This window comes from Jaculus jaculus, chromosome 1, assembly GCF_020740685.1.
Source record: "Jaculus jaculus isolate mJacJac1 chromosome 1, mJacJac1.mat.Y.cur, whole genome shotgun sequence".
NCBI lineage: Eukaryota > Metazoa > Chordata > Mammalia > Rodentia > Dipodidae > Jaculus > Jaculus jaculus.
In genome coordinates, this window is record NC_059102.1 from 244,345,867 (window position 1) to 244,364,853 (window position 18,987).

Consider the following 18,987-nt stretch of genomic DNA (forward strand, 5'->3'; position numbering starts at 1 on the left):
GGGAGTTGCCAAAGCATGTCTAAGTATGGGACAATATTTAGACTGGAAATCTATCTACAATGATGGAGCACAGCATCAGGCTAGGACCAATGCTGCTAATGGACAGCCTGCTTGGAATGCATATATGCTTTTAGGACAGGGACAATGGGTTAATAATCAAACTGCATATCCCCTTGAAGTTTATAGACAGATAAATGACATTGCTCTTAAAGCATGGAGGACACTTCCCAATAAAGGAGAAGTGTCAGGCAATCTGACAAAGATTATTCAAGGAGCCACTGAACTGTTTTCAGATTTTGTGGCTTGTATGATAGAGGCAGCAGGCAGGATTTTTGGGGATGCAGAACGAGCTATGCCATTAATAGAACAATTTGTTTATGTACCAAGATTGCAGGAGGGCCATCACACCCTGGAAAGGGAAGGGACTTGAGGCATGGATGAAAGCCTGTCTTCCTGCCTTTTTTCTCTCCCTTCCTTTGTTCCTTCCTTCCATCTTTGGAGACAGGATCTCCATAGGAAACCCAGGTTAGACTCAAATTCATGATTCTCTGCCTTGGCCTTCCAAAGCTGGAATGGTAGGCCTGTGGTGGTTTGACTCTGATGTCCCACATGAAATCATGGGTTCCCAAAGCCTGTTCCCCAGATGGTGGCAATCTGGGAGGTGGAGCCTTGCTGGAGGAGGTGTGTTGTTGGGTGTGGGCTATATGATGTTATGGCAGCTCTCCCTTGCCAGAGCTTAACTCACTCTCTTGTGCCTGTTTTCCACCTACCTGTGGCAGAGATGACATCCAGCCTCTGCTCATGCCATGCTTTTCCTTACTAGAGACTGTAAGCCAAAATAAACCCTTTCCTCCCATCAGCTGCTTTTGGTCAGGTGTTTTATTTTCCCAGCAATAAGAAGGTAACTACAACAAGATATATGTCACCATACCCAGTATTGCCATGCCACTTTTATTTTATGTATTGTATTGTATTGTATTGTATTGTATTGTATTGTATTGTATTGTATTGTATTGTATTCTATTCTATTCTAGAGAAAGAGAGAGAAGACAGGCTGCCAGAGTTTCCAGCCACTGCAAATGAACTCCAGATGCATGTGCCACCTTGTGCATCTGACTTACTGGGTTGTGGGTAGTGGAGAATGGAACCTGGGTTCTTAGGCTTCCCAAGCAAGTGCCTTAACCACTAAGTCATCCCTTCAGCCCCCAATTTTCTTTAAACCAGTGTTAGCATACTATGTTCTTTCCTATCTTTTCTATATTTAAAGTTCATTGCTTGTTTTTGTTATTGTTTTTTGGTTTTGTGTAGTCTCAGGGTGGCCTTGAAATCAAGGCAATCCTCCTACCTCTGCCTCCTGAGTGCTTGGATTAAAGGCATGTGCCACCACACCCGGTATTAAATGTTCTTTTCTCTTTTTAAAAAAACTTAATTAATTTATTTATTTCAGAGTGACAGAGAGAGAAAGAGGCATATATAGAGAGAAGGGGAGAATGGGTGCTCCAGGGCCTCCAGCCACTGCAAATGAACTCCAGACACTTGTGCCCCCTTGTGCATCTGGCTAACTTGGGTCCTGGGGAATTGAGCCTGGAACAGGGGTCCTTAAGCTTCACAGGCAAGTGCTTAACCACTAAGCCATCTCTCCAGCCCAAAGTTCTTTTCGTGTAGGTAGCAAATTATTGAGTCATTAAAAAAAAATAATCCAGTCCGGCAGACACCTGCCAGAAAGCTGAAGGAGGAGAATAGTCTGAGTTTGAGAACAGCCTGGTCACATAGTAACAGCCTATTTCAAAAAGAAAAAAAAAAAAAATCCAATTAAGCAATCTCTATCTTTAAAATAAGGTGTGAAGAGAGACAGAGATAGGTGGATCACCATGAATTCAAGGCCACCCTGAGACTACATAGTGAATTCCAGGTTCAGCCTGGACTAGAGCTCAAAACCGTACCTGGAAAAACAAAATAAATAAGTAAATAAATAAATAAAATGAGGTGTTCAGGGCTGGGGAGATGGTCCAGTGGTTAAAGGCACTTGCTTGCAAAGTTTGATGGCCCAGGTTTGATTTTCCAGTACCCACATAAAACCAGATGCACACAGTGGTGCATATGTTTGGAATTCCTTTGCAGTGGCAGAAGGCTCTGGCATGCCTATACTCTCAATTTCTCTCTTTGTTTCTCTCTGTGTCTCTCTCTCTTGAATAAAAATAAAATAAAACAAGGTGTTCAGCTGGGTGTGGTGGCACACGCCTTTAATCCCAGCACTCAAGAGGCAGAGGTAGGAGGATCATCATGAGTTCAAGGCCACCCTGAGACTACATAGTGAATTCCAGGTCAGTCTGGGCTAGAGTGAGACCCTACCTTGGAAAAAAAATCTTGTAGATATATTCATGTTGTTAAAAATATCTATAATGTTGGGGCTGGAGAGATGGCTTAGCAGTTAAGGTGCTTGCCTGCAAAGCCTAAGATAAGAACTCATGTTCAAATCTCCAGATCCTACTTAGCCAGACGCAGTGATATAAGCATGCAATGTTGCACATGGGAACTCCCATCTGGAGTTTGTTTTGCAGTGGCTTAAGGCCCTGGTGTACCAATTCTTTCTCTTTCTCTCTCTCTCAAAATTAAAATGAAAATTTCCTGTAATTCTCTCTCTCTCTTTTTTTTGAGGCAGGGTCTCACTCTGGCTCAGGCTACCCTGGAATTCTTTATGTAGTCTCAGGGTGGCCTTGAACTCATGGTGATCCTCCTACCTCTGCCTCCTGAGTGTTGGGATTAAATGCATGTGCCACCACATCTAGCTAATTTTCTGTAATTCTTAATTTCTGAAGTTATTTTTCTAGAGCTAGATACGGTGGTATATACCTATAATTCCAGCCCTTGGGAGGTGGAGGCAGAAAAATCAAAGGAGTTCAAGGAAAGCTTTGCCTACATAAGGAGTTCAAGACAAGACTGACTTTGTCTTTAAAAAACAATTTCTGGGCTGGAGAGATGGCTTAGTGGTTGAGGCATTTGCCTGCAGAGCCAAAGGGCCCAGGTTCTATTTCCAGGACCCATGTAAGCCAGATGCACAAGGGGCACAGGTGTCTGGAGTTTGTTTTCAGTGGCTACAGGCTCTGGCGTGCCCATTCTCTTTCTGTCTGTCTGTCTTTTATCTCTCTGGCTCTCTGCTTGCAAATAAATAAAAATTAAAAAACAGTTACAAAAAATAAAATAAAAACAATTTCCTAGGGCTGGAGAGATGGTTTAGTGGTTAAGGTGCTTGCCTATAAAACCTAAGGACCCAGGTTTAGTTCCTCAGAACCCACGTAAATCCAGATGCACAATGTGGTATATGTATCTGGAGTTCATTTGCAGTGACTAGAGGCCCTGGTGTGCACATTTTCTCTCTCCCTCCCTCTCTGTCTGTTTCTCCTTGCAAATAAGTAAATAAATAACAATCTTTAAAACCCTTAAAAAGTTTCCTAAACCAGGTGTGGTGGCACATGCCTTTAATCCCAGCACTCAGGAGGTGGAGGTAGGAGGATTGTAGTGAGTTTGAGGCCACCCTGAGACTACATAGTGAATTCCAGGTTAGTCTGGACTACAGTGGGACCCTACCTCGAAAACCAAAAAAAGTTCCCTAAATACAGAATTTTATGAGTTCTATGTTGATGGTTTTTTTTTCTTCTACCTAAAAACCATTGCTCCTTGGTCTCCTGCTTTTATTATTTACATTGAGTAATAAAGCTGCATCATGGGCTGGAGAGATGGGTCAGCAGTTAAGGCACTTGCCTGTAAAGCCTAAGGATCCATGTTCAATTACCTAGTACCCACATAAAGCCAGATGCACAAAGTGGCACATGTGTCTGGAATTCATTTGCAGTGGATGGAGGTCCTTCCATACCCATTCTCTCTCTCCGTCTTCCTCGCTTTCTCTATCTGCCTCTTTCTCAGCCTCTCTCAGTAAATAAATAAAATATTTAAAAAAATTTATTTTTTTTTTTATCTTTTCACAATTTTTATTAACATTTTCCATGATTATAAAAAATATCCCAGGTTAACACCCTCCCCCCCACTTTCAATAAAATATTTTTTAATCTCATCATATCTATTCTTTTCTTCTGTTTTAGGACTAGGATTTCCTGTAACATTTCTTACAGGTCTGCAAATTCTGAATTATTTTACTTTTCATGTCTGAAAATTCCTTTATTTCACTTTATTTTATTTTATTTTTTTGGTTTTTCAATGTAAGGTCTCACTCTAGCCCAGGCTGACCTGGAATTCACTATGTAATCTCAGGGTGGCCTCAAACTCATAGCAATCCTACCACTTCTGCCTCCCAAGTGCTAGGATTAAAGGCGTGTGCACTACACTGGGCTCTCACTTTAGTATTTTAATCACTACCGTACTGGGATATAAATTACATACCAACCACACAATTCATCCACTGAAAGTATGCAATTCAGTTTTATAAAGACCACTTTAAAATGTGTTTACACAACCCCACAGAGAAAACCTGCAACCCCACTGAGGAGGGCCCCCAGCGGAATGGAGGCAGGGATGAGGGAAAGGATAGTACCAACACATGATGTATCCCACTAAGTATGTCCGTAATTAATAAAAAAAAAGTTTATTCGGGCTGGAGAGCTGGCTTAGCAGTTAAGCACTTGCCTGTGAAGCCTAACAACCCCGGTTCGAGGCTCAACTCCCCAGGACCCACGTTAGCCAGATGCACAAGGGGGTGCACGCATCTGGAGTTTGTTTGCAGTGGCTGGAGGCCCTGGCGCTCCCATTCTCTCTCCTTATCTCTATCTGCCTCTTTCTCTGTGTGTCGCTCTCAAATAAATAAAAAAAAATATTTTTAAAAATGTTTATTTACACGTGTGTGTGTGTGTGTGTGTGTGTGTGTGTGTTTGTAGGTCAGAGGGAATCAGCCTTCACTCTCCACATTGTTTGAGACAGCTCTCTTACTGTTTTGTCAGAGCAAACACCAGCCTAGCTGGTCTGTGAGCTTCAGGATTCTCCTGACTTCACCTCCCATTGTCTTGGGTGCTGGGTTTACCATGTGGGTGCCACTTGCATCCAGCTAAACGTGAGTTCTGGGGATCTGAACCCTGGCTATCCGGCTTGCACAGCAAGCCCTTTGGACCACTGAGCCATCTTCCCAGCTTTGCCTTGATTTGTAAAGATGCATTTTGGCTGGTACAGGGTAAAAGAATGATACTGATATGTGAGAGCTGGAGAATAAGAACATTTTACATATTGCTGGTGAGAATGGAAAAAGTAGCAACTGCCTTGGGACAGCTGGGCACTCTTTAAGGATTAAACATGGAAATGTCATATGTTACAGCTATTATACTCCTTATTACATACTCAAGAGAAAAACACGCATCCACACATAAAACATATGCATGAATATCAACAGCAGTCATCTTCAAATGACCCAAACCCAAGCAAACTGAATGTCCATAATTCATAAGTGTCTAAATGCCAGGTTGTATATTATGCAGTGAGACATTATTTGAAAACGAAAAGGAAAAAGAAGTAATGGATACAAGCTACAACATGGATGAAACTCAAAAACATTAATGAAAGAAATCAGTCACAAACGCCACATATTGTATAGGGCCACTTATAGAAAATATTTGGAATAGGTAATTGATAGATTAGTGATCACCAGGGATGGGGAGGTTGGGGACTGCTAATGAGTACAGGTTTCTTATTAGCTTGATGGAATGTTCTAAAATGGATTTTGGTTGTAAAACTGTGAATATACTAAAAATATAGTAAAAACTGTGGGAGTGTGTACTTTAAATGGGAAAATTATAAGGTATGTGGATAATATCTCTGTAAAGCTGTTCTCTTTCTCTCTTTATATTTACTTATTTATTTACAAAAGAGAAAGACAGAGAGAGAATGGACATACTGGGTCCTCTAGCCACTGCAAATGAACTCCAGATGCATGTGCCACCATGTGCATCGGGCTTATGTGGGTTCTGGGGAATTGAACCTGGTCCTTAGGCTTCGCAGGCAAATGCCTTAACCACTAAGCCATCTCTCCAGGCCCCCCCTTCTCTTTTTATTAAAGAAATGCTATCATATACCATATGTCTGTACAGGCAACTTGAGGTTTCCAGAAACGTCCACAACTTTCGTGATAACCAGATAAGGTATGAATGATTAAGACATCACAGCATAGCTCTTTATATCACCTGACTCTTCCCTTCCCTTCCCCTGCTTTCCTTCCTTCTTTCGTTCCTTCCCTCATCTTCCTTCCCCCCATATCTTTCTCAGTTTTGTGCTGAGCCAGGTACTAGCTTACTCAAGACGACCACAGCTCACCCTGCCCTTCACGCGCTCAGACCTCTTTCTTGTCTTTCCCCACCTGTAACTAAGGAAGCTTTTCTGGGACCACCTGAATACGCTTGAAGCTATGAAGAGAAAACCTCGGCTTCCACAGTCTCAAACATCTGCACTTTCGTGATGGCGCTCCGGTATTCATTAAGTTCGCGAAAAACACACACAAACTAAAATATCTTACAGCTATTTAGTTCTTGTATTAATCCGCTTTCTGTTGCCACTAGCCCAGAGTGGGCAAGTTATGAAGGAAAAGGATTTCTTTTGCCTTATAGTTCTGGAGGTGCCTGTCTGCTGATGGCTTCCTGCTGGGTCCTGCAGCAGTCCAGGGCACCGCATGGAAGGACACAGGTGGGTATATTTGTGAAAACACTGGGACTCTATCATGGGCATTCTATTCTAATGACCTTATCTAATCCAAGTCACTTCCTAAAGGCTCCATCTCTAAATCAGAGTTGGGTTATTCAATTTCTACCCTCTTTTTTTTTTTTTTTTTTTTTTTGCCACAATGAAGATTTAATTTCAACTCATACAGCCTAAGTGGCACACTTAACCCCCATGGGCGCCATAGCAAGTCCTCCTCCTGTCCACTCTGGGTCACACAGTACTCACAGAGAAGGAAGATGGTCTCTAGCTCCCCTCTGGTCTCAGGGCTCAGACATAGCACGGGGCTGTCTAGCAAGCCCCCTTTCCCAAATAGCCACGTGTGAATTCCTAGCATCCCTCACTCACCAGCCTTTCACGCAGGCGCACGCGTCCTTCTCTACAAGGCTGGATTGACGCGGAGGCTCCTGAGCACTGGGTCCTGGTCCCACCAGAGCCTAGAGCCCTCGGGCTGTGTTCCCACCGCTCACTCCTGATTCCTCTCAGCGCTGTGCCAACCTGCCTTCTAACCCTAAAGCTGTATCTTGGGTCTGACCCAGCTCTTGATTTCGCTTGATAACTGCTTCTGCTGTACCCCAAACTGACAGCTACCATGCACTGTGGTTATTTGTGGGCACATCTTATCTCTCTTGCTCCATTAAGCTTCTTGTTAACTGCCTTCTTGGTTCAGCTCTCCACTGTGACTCTCCTAGAAACAAGCTTTTAGCTCTTCCTGGTCACTTGTACTGACAGCAAGAGCCCACCAAGAGCCAGGCTTGGCAGAACTCAGACGCTGGCCCCCTCAGTGGACATTATTCCACTGCCTCGGCCAACTGGTACCGGTTATCCGTCTTGGCCTCTCACCTCCCACTTCAGCAGCATCTATCTCTTTTCTCTCTCCTTCCTTTGTTTCGTTCTTCCTTTTTTTTTTTTTTTTTTTTGAGGTAGGGGGTCACTCTAATTCAGGCTAACCTGAAATTCACTCTGTAGACTCAGGGTGGCCTCAAACTCATAGCGCTCCTCTTACCTCTGCCTCCCGAGTGTTGGGACTAAAGGCGTGCACCACCACACCTGGTATTCTTCTTTATTAAGTCTTCTCTTCAGAGAAATGATTTTCACGAGTCTTAGTGAAGATGGTTGATTTCAGCTGGGTATGGTGGCACACACCTTTAATGTCAGCACTCGGCAGGCAAAGGTAACAGGATCGCTATGAGTTAGGGCAAGGCCACCCTGAGAGTACATAGTAATTTACATAGTAAATTCCAGGTCAGCCCAGGGAAGAGTGAGACCCTACCTTGGGGGAGGGGGTACAGACAAAAAAAGATACTTGATTTCTTCTAGAATTTCACGGTTTTCTCTCCACAATGCCTAGCCTATGGAAACTGCTATCTTATCTCAGGGCTTTTTTTTATTATTAAATTAAAAAATATTTTATTTTTATTTATTTATTTGAAAGAGACAGAGAGAGAGAGAGAGAGAGAGAGAGAGAGAGAGAGAGAGAGATTGGGCATACCAGGGCCTCCAGTCACTGCAAACTCCAGACACATGCACCACCTGGTGCATCTGGCTTATGTGGGACCTGGAGAATCGAACCTGGGTCCTTTGGCTTTGCAGGCAAAAGCCAGGCACAGGGCTTCTTAAACATTTTGCATTCATGACCTCTTTTTGCCTGAGAAATTTTTATGGCCTCTGGGTATATAGGTATGTAAAATAGGTATACAAGTCAAACATTTATTGACCATAAATAAATTTATTGAAAATTTTTTGGTATATATATATATATATATAGTGCTACCATTTTTTGAAAGCAGGGTTGGAGGGATGGTTTAGTGGTTAAGGTGTTTGCCTGAAAAGCCAAAGGGACCCAGGTTCAATTCCCCAGGACCCACCTTAGCCAGATGCAGAAGGGGGTGCACGTGTCTGAAGTTCATTTATAGTGGCTGGAGGCCCTGGCACACCCATTCTCTCTCTCTCTCTCTGTCCCTTTCTCTCTTCCTCTTTCTGTCAAATAAATAAATGAATAAGTTTTTTTTAAAAGATGAAAGCAAATCTGCATACTGATGAAATGGATATGCCTGCTTATTCAAACATAAAGACTGCATCTTGGCTGTAGTGAAGCCTCAAGATGTAATACAAGTGAGCAATGCCAGAAACACCTTGGGTTCATTTCTCATTTGAATTCAAAAAAAATTTTTTTTTATCTTGTACGTCCAGAAACTTTTTATTGTTGGCAAGTGCTTCTCAGCCCCCACATTCAGTTACATGACCTGGGAACCACGGAATAAGCTAGATCTTAGAAAACATACCTGCAAAGGTACCACTTAAAATGACTTTCTTTTCTATGACAAACTGTATTTTGCAGAATGATTGCATTAATACTCCCCATTCCACAAGCTCTGTCATCGTTCCTTAAAATCTTGTAGTCTTTGTGAAGGTCTCCATCAGTAGAGTTCTCAGGCAAGTTCTGCTAGAGCCCTGGTGCCTCTGTTTCAAAAGGTGCAAGTCAGTGCCTTCCTGGCTCTCTCAGGATACTTGTCTTTATAACTCGGCTGCCATGCTGTGAGAGAGCCTGAACCTCATGGAGTGACTATACCTAGGGATTCCTGATTACAGCTCTATCTGAGGTGTCAGCTGGTAACCAGTCTCAACTGTTAGCCATGGGATCAAGGAATTCCTCACTACAATGTAAAAAGTGCAGAACGAAGCCGGGTGTGGTGGCGCAAGCCTTTAATCCCAGCACTCTGGAGGCAGAGGTAGAGGATCACCATGAGTTCAAGGCCACCGTAAGACTATAGTGAACTCCAGGTTGGCCTGGGCTAGAATGAGACCCTATCTCAAAAACAACAACAACAACAACAACAACAACAACAAAAAGAGCAGAATGTTACATTTCTCTACATTTCTTTTTTTTTTTTTTTTTTTTTTTTTTTGGTTTTTCGAGGTAGGGTCTCACTCTGGTCCAGGCTGACCTGGAATTAACTCTGTCATCTCAGGGTGGCCTTGAACTCATGGCAATCCTCCTACCTCTGCCTCCCGAGTGCTGGGATTAAAGGCGTGCGCCACCACGCCCGGCTCTCTACATTTCTTTATACCTAGCCTAGAGAAATACAGAAGTCGGGAGGCTCTGTTGATGGCAGACACACAGGAGGCTCTGCGGGGATGAATAGCGGTTCCTGGGGCCTGCAATGTTGAGCAAACTCCTTAGGATAAGCAGGACTCCTGGTCACAAGCCTACTTCACACCCCCCAGGTGGCGCTTCCTGTAACTGACTAACTGACCAATAGACCTTTTTTTTTTTTTTACTTTTATGGCTGTAACTGTTGCAAGTAAATCGTGATTTATGGCTTAATTGCCATCCTGTTTCTTTTTTTTATAAAAACTGACACTCTGAATAGTTCAGGGCTTCACTCAAAGTCTGGAGTGGGGCCCTGGTATATCAGATTTTTCTTTCTTTTTACCCAATAAAACTTTGCTTCACATTCCGTGAGCGGATGGTCTTACTTGTGCGACCCCAGACCCCATAACAACAGTACCAGCCAGCCACCATTTAACTGCAAGACCCAGAAACATGAAAGGCAACAATGAATGGCTTTTTTTTTTTTTTTTTTGAGGGTCTCGCTCTAGCTCAGGCTGACCTGGAATTCACTATGTAGTCTCAGGCTGGCCTCGAACCCACAGTGCTTCTCCTCCCTCTGCCTCCTGCGTGCTGGGATTAAAGGTGGGCAGCACCATGCTGGCAAGGCTGTTGTTTTAAATACTAAAGCATGGTTGCTCAGACATAGATAAGGAGAATTCGGACCCTTTCCCTGTGCCACAAGCCTAACCATCCATCCTTTTTGTTTTCTTCAGCCTTGATGATGGAACCTAGGGCTTTATGTGCTAGCAACATGCTCTGCCTTTGAGTCAAAGCCACAGACCCCCTAAGGATTCTTACAAGTCTAGCTCAATGGCATGTCACCTCTCCTGATAGCCATCAGATACCCACTGTAGAGTTCTTAGAGTGCTCCCCCTCTGGGGAGCCCCAATTCCGCCAATCTTGAATACTCACACCACCCCCACCGCAGCTATCCCTGTCAAGTTCCGTGATAGCCCCTTGGCATCTAGCTCAATGCCTGGCACAAAGTGGGGGCTCAGTACCGTTTCTTTTGTCTAGATGGGTGCCAGGGAAAGGGATCTTGAGAGGAGATTATTTGCCAACAGAGACAAGAGGATCCTGAGCTGCCAATCAGAACTTCTACCCCCTTTACAGCCCCTCTCCAACCCGTGTCACCAAACACTTACGTTCTCATTCTGTGGACTTGGGATATTTTGAGTATCAACAGGGTGTGATGGTTCAGGTCTGTCATTCCAGCACTCTGGGGGCTGAGACAAGAGGAGAGAGAGTTACAGGCCTGCCTAAACACCATAATGAGTTTCAGGGTAGTCTGGATTACACCATGAGAATTTATCTCAAAAAAACCACAGAGCAGAACAGAACAAAACCAAACCACCACCAACAATGAGGAGTCTAAGTATCAAGTGACTCTGGTAAGAATGCTTGCCTGTGGGGGTTGGGCAGGAGGCTCAGTGGTTCAAGGCCAGCCCCCAGATCCAGAAAAAAAGTGGCACAAGTCTCTGAAGTTTGTTTGCAGCAATGAGAGGCCCTGGCACGCTCCTCCCACCCCCACCCCCCGCCACACACACACACGGGGTCAGGGAGATAGCAATAGACCGTGAGAAGATACAAAACTCATCAAAGCAGAAAATAAGAGGCTGTTGGGAGCCCGACACCAAGGTAGGTATCTAACATGCCCTTCTGGGACCAGGGGGCATTGCAGAGGAGGGGTGGAAAGAATGCAGAGCCACATTGGGTGAAGGCATCCTTGGGGAGGGTCTTGTCTTCTCCACAGGAATTGATTGGTGCATCCATGACCCCCCCCCCACCGCACAGACTCCAGATACCCCACCTAAGGGGGTCATCGGGGGAATGGGAACAGGGGAGAGAAAAAGCTAAGAATATAACCTGATGGGAATATGACCAATTTGTACTATGTTCATATGCTAAAATTCACAATTAAAAATAAATTGTAGCCCTTCGTGGCAGTGCGCGCCTTGAATCCCAGCACTCTGGAGGCAAAGGTAGGAGGACCATGGTAAGTTCAAGGCCAGCCTGAGACTACATAGTGAATGCCAGGTCAGCCTGGGCTAGAGCAAGACCCTACCTCGAAAAACAAAGCAAAACTAAATAAATAAAATATAAAAATTAAAAATTTAAAACATACTCCCCTAAGTTAGGGAGTTTCTTACAGTTAAAATGTATGTGGTTCCTTGGACTGCTGAAGCTGCTACAAGGAGTCTTTATTATATTCACCAGCAGGGGGCAACCTTACTCAAAGTCCTCACCTCGCAGACTCCAGTCACTTGTGTGCACATGCAGAAAATGCTGGCCCACCACCTGCCTGAGGTGAGGCACCCTGTGAGCTACAAAGCAGGAAGTAAACTGAAATTCCTGCCATCCGGGATCTTGCAGGCTAGCAAGCCCCGTACTTCTTGAGCTTGTCTTTTGGGTGAAATAAACTTCAAAGGTTATGGAGTCCTTTTGTCTGTGACACCATGCATGCCACCCCGATGGAGCAGAGGGGTCAAAGGTCTTGCCAAAAAAAGTTGCAAGCTGAGCGTGGTGGTGCACACCTTTAATCCCATCCCTTGGGAGGCAGAGATAGGAGGATCACCGTGAGTTCAAGGCCGCCCTGAGACTACATAGTGAATCCCAGGTCAGCCTGGATTAGAGTGAAACTCTGCCTCAAAAACCAACATACAAAAAACAAAACAACAAAAACAAAAACAACGTTCTGGTGGGCTGAAAGAAGATATGGCTCAGCAGTTAAGGCACTTGCCTGCAAAATCTAACAAAAGGGATTCAGTTCCCCAGGACCCACGTAAAGCCAGATGCACAAGTGGCACATGCATCTGGAGTTGGTTTGCAGTGGCAAGAGGCTCTGGTGTGTCCATATGTCCCCCGCCCCACCCCAACCCCGTATCTTTCTGCTTGCAAATAAATAAATAAAATGTTTTTAAAAAATGCATCTGAATATCTATGACCTCACTGTGCCTAACACTACCTATACAAGACTATCATAAGAGGAGGAAAAGTCATGACATCAAAATAAAAGAGAGACTGATTGAGAGGGGAGGGGATATGATGGAGAGTGGAGTTTCAAAGGAGAAAGGGAGGAAGGGAGGGAATTACCATGGGATATTGTTTATAATCATGGAAGTTGTTAATAAAAATTGAAAAATAAATAAATAAATAAATAAGCATAAAATAAAAAAAACACACATCTGGGCTGGAGAGATGGCTTAAGAACACAGATTTGATTTCCCAGGGCCCATGTAAGCCAGATGCACAAGGTGGCACATGTGTCCCGAGTTCATCAGCAGTGGCTGAAGACCCTGGCATGCCTTGTCTCTCCTCTATCTGCTTCCCCTCAAATAAATAAGTAAATAAATAATAAAATAAGAAAAATGTGTTGGGGTCAACTCGGGCTCATTTCAGTGCTTGAAATAGATAAGATGTTAAGGAAGCGGGGGTGGGGAGCAGGGTGAGGAGGGTGAGGTGTTCTAGGTCAGGAAACAGGGAGAACCAGACTATAAAGCAGAAAGAAAACAAACCGATCAGGAGCAAAGGAGAGCTGCAGTGGAGATTGGGATTGGCTTTGCTTTGGAAGAGGTGGCGGGTGGGGTGGGGGCAGGACTGAGGGAGAGGATTCAGAGTTGGCTTGGAAGCAAGAAGAGGGGCTGGGCCTACTGAACCCTCAGCCAGTGCTGTGGCCCCAGATCGCGGGAGAGCAGCACCCAGTTCACAGATAGGGACTTCCTGTCCCTTGCTCCCTTGCTGTTGCCCTGGCTTCTGTGGAGGAACCTTCCCTTTCTCTCCCAGTCCCTCCTGTTATCCCCTCCCACACTGTCTGTGAGCCTCAAGCCGCAGTCTTGGTTATTTTGAACAGAGGCTGTCCATGGGGCAGGAGGGCAGTGGCCTGTGTGGATGCCAGGTCGTTGGGGACAGAGGAGGAAAAGAGGAAGTGGTCATTTAAAAAGTTATCTAAATGGTTTCACAATGTTCTTGAGAATCCTCCGAGCCACCTCTATGAGTTTCTGAATGTGAGTTTTGAGTTCTTCTGGAATGTTCTTTGTGCTTCACAATGCAAACTTCAGCTTGAAAATCAGAACTTGCTCTTGATCAGTTCCCCTGTACTGTCTGTCCACTTCGGTTTTTCCCTCATATGAATTTCCTCTTTCCTTGCCTCGAACTCTTTTAGCTTTGCGATACTCACACATTGCCTTTTCTTCTAGCTATTGCTATGGTTTCAATATGGCTTGTTCCTCAAAGTTGGTGTTCTGGGACCTTGGCTCCCAATGTCACATTGTTGAAAGGGGGTGGGACCTTTGAGATACAGCCTAGTGGCAGGTAATTGGGTTGTAATTGCCCTCCTGAAGGGATTAATGCAGGTCTCATGGGGTGGGTTAGGTCTCCCAGGTTGTTTTAAAAGAGCAGGCATGGTTCCTGTCCATCTCCCCCTCCTCTCTCATAGTGTGACCTCTCTCTCACACGCAGAACTTCCTGCCATGTGAAGGCATGAGTCTTACATCTGAAGTCCATATTGTGTTAAGAAAGAATCAAGAATTCCAGCCCATGGGCTGGAGAGGGGGCTCAGCGGTTAAGGCGCTTGCCTGCAAAACCTAAGGACCTCTGTTGGATTCCCCAGGACCCACATAAGCCTGATGCACAAGGTGGTGCAAGTGTCTGGAGTTTGTCTGCAGTGGCTGGAAGCCTTGGCGTGCCCATTCTCCCTCTCTCAAGCATTCTCTCTCTCTCTCTCTCTCTCTCTGCCAGGCATGCTGGCGCAAGCCTTTAATCCCAGCACTCCAGAGGTAGAGGATCGCCATGAGTTTAAAGCCACCCTTAGACTCCATCGTGAATTCCAGGTCAGTCTAGGCTAGAGTGAGACCCTACCTTGAAAAACAAAAACAAAAAGAAAATTATTTATTTATTTGATTTTTTTTTTCAGGTAGGGTCTCACTGTGGCCCAGGCTGACCTGGAATTCACTATGGAGTCTCAGGTGACTTTGAACTCACGGCAATCCTCCTATCTCTGCCTTCCGAGTGCTAGGATTAAAGGCGTGCACCACCACGCCCAGCTAATAAAATATTTTTTTAAAGAAGGAATTCCAGTCCAAAGTTTTAAATAGAGCAGTTTGATCTCTGGCAGTTCATACTTGCTACTTTTTGGTACTTGCTGGTGGTGCTGGCTACTGGTGGTGTCTCTTTGCTTGGATCTTAAAGGGAGTCAGCTTCTGCCATCATTGATGGAACTTCCCCTGGATCTGTAAGCCTGAAATAAATCACTTCTTTCCATTAAAAAAAGAAAAGATCAGGCTGGAGTGATGGCTTAGCAGTTAAAGCATTTGCCTGCAAAGCCAAAGGACCCCTGGTTGATTCCCCAGGACCCACGTAAGCCAGATGCACAAGGGGACACATGTGTCTGGAGTTCATTGGCAGTGGCTGGAGGCCTTGGCACATTCATTCTCTCTCTTTCCTTCTCTCTCTCTCTCATTGTCTCTCAAATAAATAAATAATAAAAATTTAAAAAAGAAAGGACCAAAAGGGAAATTACAGGGAATTGGGAAGAGAAAGGAATGCCTCCCACCCACAAATTCCAAAAGACCAAAACCCACATGGTCAGATTTCTCTGTTGCAGTTACATGATCCTTGCTAGGACAAACATCCAATCTGAAGCAACTTATGGGAGGGAAAGGTTTATTTCAGGCTTATAGAGTCCAGTGGAAACATCATCAATGGTATAAGAAGCTTGCTCACTTCCATAGATTTATAGTAGAGAGACACCACCAAAAAGCCAGAGCTCAGACTACTCTGAACACACCTCAGGCTGGAGTTAAGACCTTCTCCCTATAACACATCCTGGAGTAGGCTGCTGCAAACTTAAACAGCAAACGTAACCAAAAATAACTCAGCCTATGGGGGACACATATTCACATTCAAACCACCAAGTGGGGCTGGAGAGATGGCTTAGTGGTTAAAGCGCTTGCCTGTGAAGCCTAAGAACCCTGGTTCGAGGCTCAGTTCCCCAGGTCCCATGTTAGCCAGATGCACAAGGGGGCGCACGTGTCTGGAGTTCATTTGCAGAGGCTGGAAGCCCTGGCGCGCCCATTCTCTCTCTCTCCCTCTATCTGTCTTTCTCTCTGTGTCTGTCGCTCTCAAATAAATAAATTAAAAAAAAATGAACAAACCACCAAGTGGCTGTGAAGTATAAAGGAGACAGTTGTATCAGGTGCTTGACATTTATCATTATTAACAATACTTTTATGATTGACAGCAGAGCTGAGATGAAAACAGTAAGTTTAAGTTGGATCTTTCAAAGCATGGAGGCTCCAGGTGATCTCAGGGACTTTGCTTTTCTTTTTTTAAATTTTTTTTGTTTATTTATTTATTTATTTATTTGAGAGTGACAGTGGGGGGAGGGGGGCAGGCAGGCAGACAGACAGCGAAAGAGAGAATGGGCGCACCAGGGCTTCTAGCCAGTGCAAATGAACTCCAGATGCGTGCGTCCCCTTGTGCATCTAGCTAACGTGGGTCCTGCCTGTGGAATCGAGCCTTGAACCGGGGTCCTTAGGCTTCACAGGCAAGCGCTAAACTGCTAAGCCATCTCTCCGGCCTGGGACTTTGCTTTTCTTGGGGTCCATTTCAGCTCTGAAATGCTCTGAATCTTCCCTGAGAAGCATGTAAGACAATGAATGCTTAATGGAAAGTAGTTAAACTGTGTGGCAAGGTATTGTTATCATATGACCCAACTTCATTTCTTCAGCTCTATTGAGTCCTTAAATGCTCCAAGAATTCATACTTGGGGAGGGAAGGGCTATGGGTAAGAAGAAGGACTCCTAAATGATTTACTAGTAAAGGGATGCGTACCCCTGAGGCAAGGAGTACAAGATGCTGTCCCCTAGTCGCCTTTATTTTTCTCTCCATTCATTTTCTTCCCTAGGCGTGTCCATGCTGCCCAGGTCTCCCCTGAACCATCACAAAAATGAGGCTCAACCTGTGCATGTTATGGCCCCTCCTCACGGAAAATACCTCTCTGTTGACCTCCATGTCATGAGTACTGTCCTAACAGCTCTGGTCATTGCTTCTCGGTTTCCTGTGTGTGCTCTGAGTTACTTCAAATATTAATGTCCCTTGAGGTTCTCAACCTGCCCTTCCCAAACTCAGACTGAAAACTCCAAATCTGTATCTCCAACCTCAGTCCCTCTTTTGTTCTGTGGTACAACTGCCCGTGGATGGTCCCAAGAAGTTCAAGTCTAATGAAAATGTCCCCTAACCGTGAGGAGTTAGCCCTTCTAAAGCACCCCATAGAGAATCTCCTGGAGATGAGGAGATGAGCTCTGCTCCCATCATCCACAGACGCAGGCACTGCTCACTGGATGGAGCCAGGCATAGGTATATGACTGAGGTTACCCAGAGTGAGCGTCTCTCCTCTAAGAGAACTTAGGCACATGTGACATGCCAAGATTGATGAGGTATACTGGCCTTTCTGTGAATCCAACATGAGGCTTGTTTGCATGATTGGTAGCCCCCAACATTATCATTGACTCAGCTCAATCCCAAAGCATTTTCTTTTTATCTGCCCATGGGTTATCGAAGACCAGACCCATGCGCATGGTTTGCAGTATGCAGGGAGGGCAATATTACCAAAATAGGTGAGTGTTTGGCAAAAACAGCAGAGAAGGTAAGGCCTGTTTGCCTTCCTGTATTTCCACCTCTGCCTAGACAGTTCTCAGACATGACTGTAGACACAGTCCTTGTGTGCATGGGCAGAGGGACCGTACATGGGCATGTCCTACATTGTCTGACATGGCCTTGCTGGCTTAGAGAAGCTGTGAAGACTGTCATCATATTGTGCACTATCAAAACCATTCCAAAGCCAGGCGCACGCCTTTAATCCCAGCACTTGGGAGGCAGAGGCAGGAGAATTGCCATGAGTTCCAGGCCACCATGAGACTGCATCATGAATTCCAGGTCAGCCCAGGCTAGAGCAAGACCCTACTTTAAACTCCCCTTCCCCCCAAAAAAAGCCCATTCCAGTTTGGATGACACACTACTATTTACATAGCTCTTTAAGATGCCTCAGGAGAAATCTAAGCGTGCTTGCAATTATTGCTCTCCTTTCCCTTGGACATCCTAAGAATGTTTCACAGAACAGATTGGTATGAGACCTATCAGCAGATCCAGAACTCCTGAGAGGACAAACCCAGACCAAAGAAGGAAATGCAGGCATTTGCTCTCTTGTAAAGTCTTGGGCAGAACTCCCAGACTCATCTCTCCAGATATTGAGCACTCAAACGTCAGGGGAACCCCGTCCACAGGGCTGGCATCCTTGCGCAGTGAGTGCCTGGTCTCTAACACTGACTAATTCTGCAGTTTAAAGTAACTATTTATGTATTGTTTGCTTAATGAAGGAAGGATCAGTAATTCTTCTGGTTCCCCCTCTCACACATCGGTTGGGTCAGACAAGGATGGCAGTATTTCTGTAAGAAAAATTGCTTGTGTTCCTACAGACATCCCAATTTTGCAAGACCTCCTTTTTAAACTTTTTTTTGTTGTTATTTTATTTATTTTAGAGCAACAGATAGAGACAGAAAGAGGCAGAGATAGAGAAAATGGGCGCGCCAGGGCCTCCAGCCACTGCAAACAAACTCCAGACACGAGCGCCCCCTTGTGCATCTGGCTAACGTGGGTCCTGGGGAATCCAGCTTCGAACCGGGGTCCTTAGGCTTCACAGGCAAGTGCTTAACCGCTAAGCCATCTCTCCAGCCCAAGACCTTGTTTTTTAAAATGTATTTTTATTTATTTGAGAGAGAGGAAGAGAGAGAGAGAGGCAGATAGAGAATGGGTATTCAGGGCCTCCAACCACTACAAACAAACTCCAGACACCTATGCCCCTCTGTGCATATGGCCTACATGGGTCCTGGGGAGTTGAACCTGGGTCCTTTGGCTTTGTAGGCAAATGCCTTAATAGCTAAGCCATCTCTCCAGCCCTGCAAGACCTTACATGCTGTTTCTAGCAAAACAGACAGATGGTCCTCATGGGAGAATGCAAGAAAAGCCTAATAAACATGCCATTTTCTGTATCATCAAATGCTTAACTTTATTCTTGAAGGAAGAGTAAATTTGCACTCAGGATTGAGCCCACCTAGCACATGCTAGGTAAGTGCTCTGCCACGTCTCCTCTGAACCATCACAAA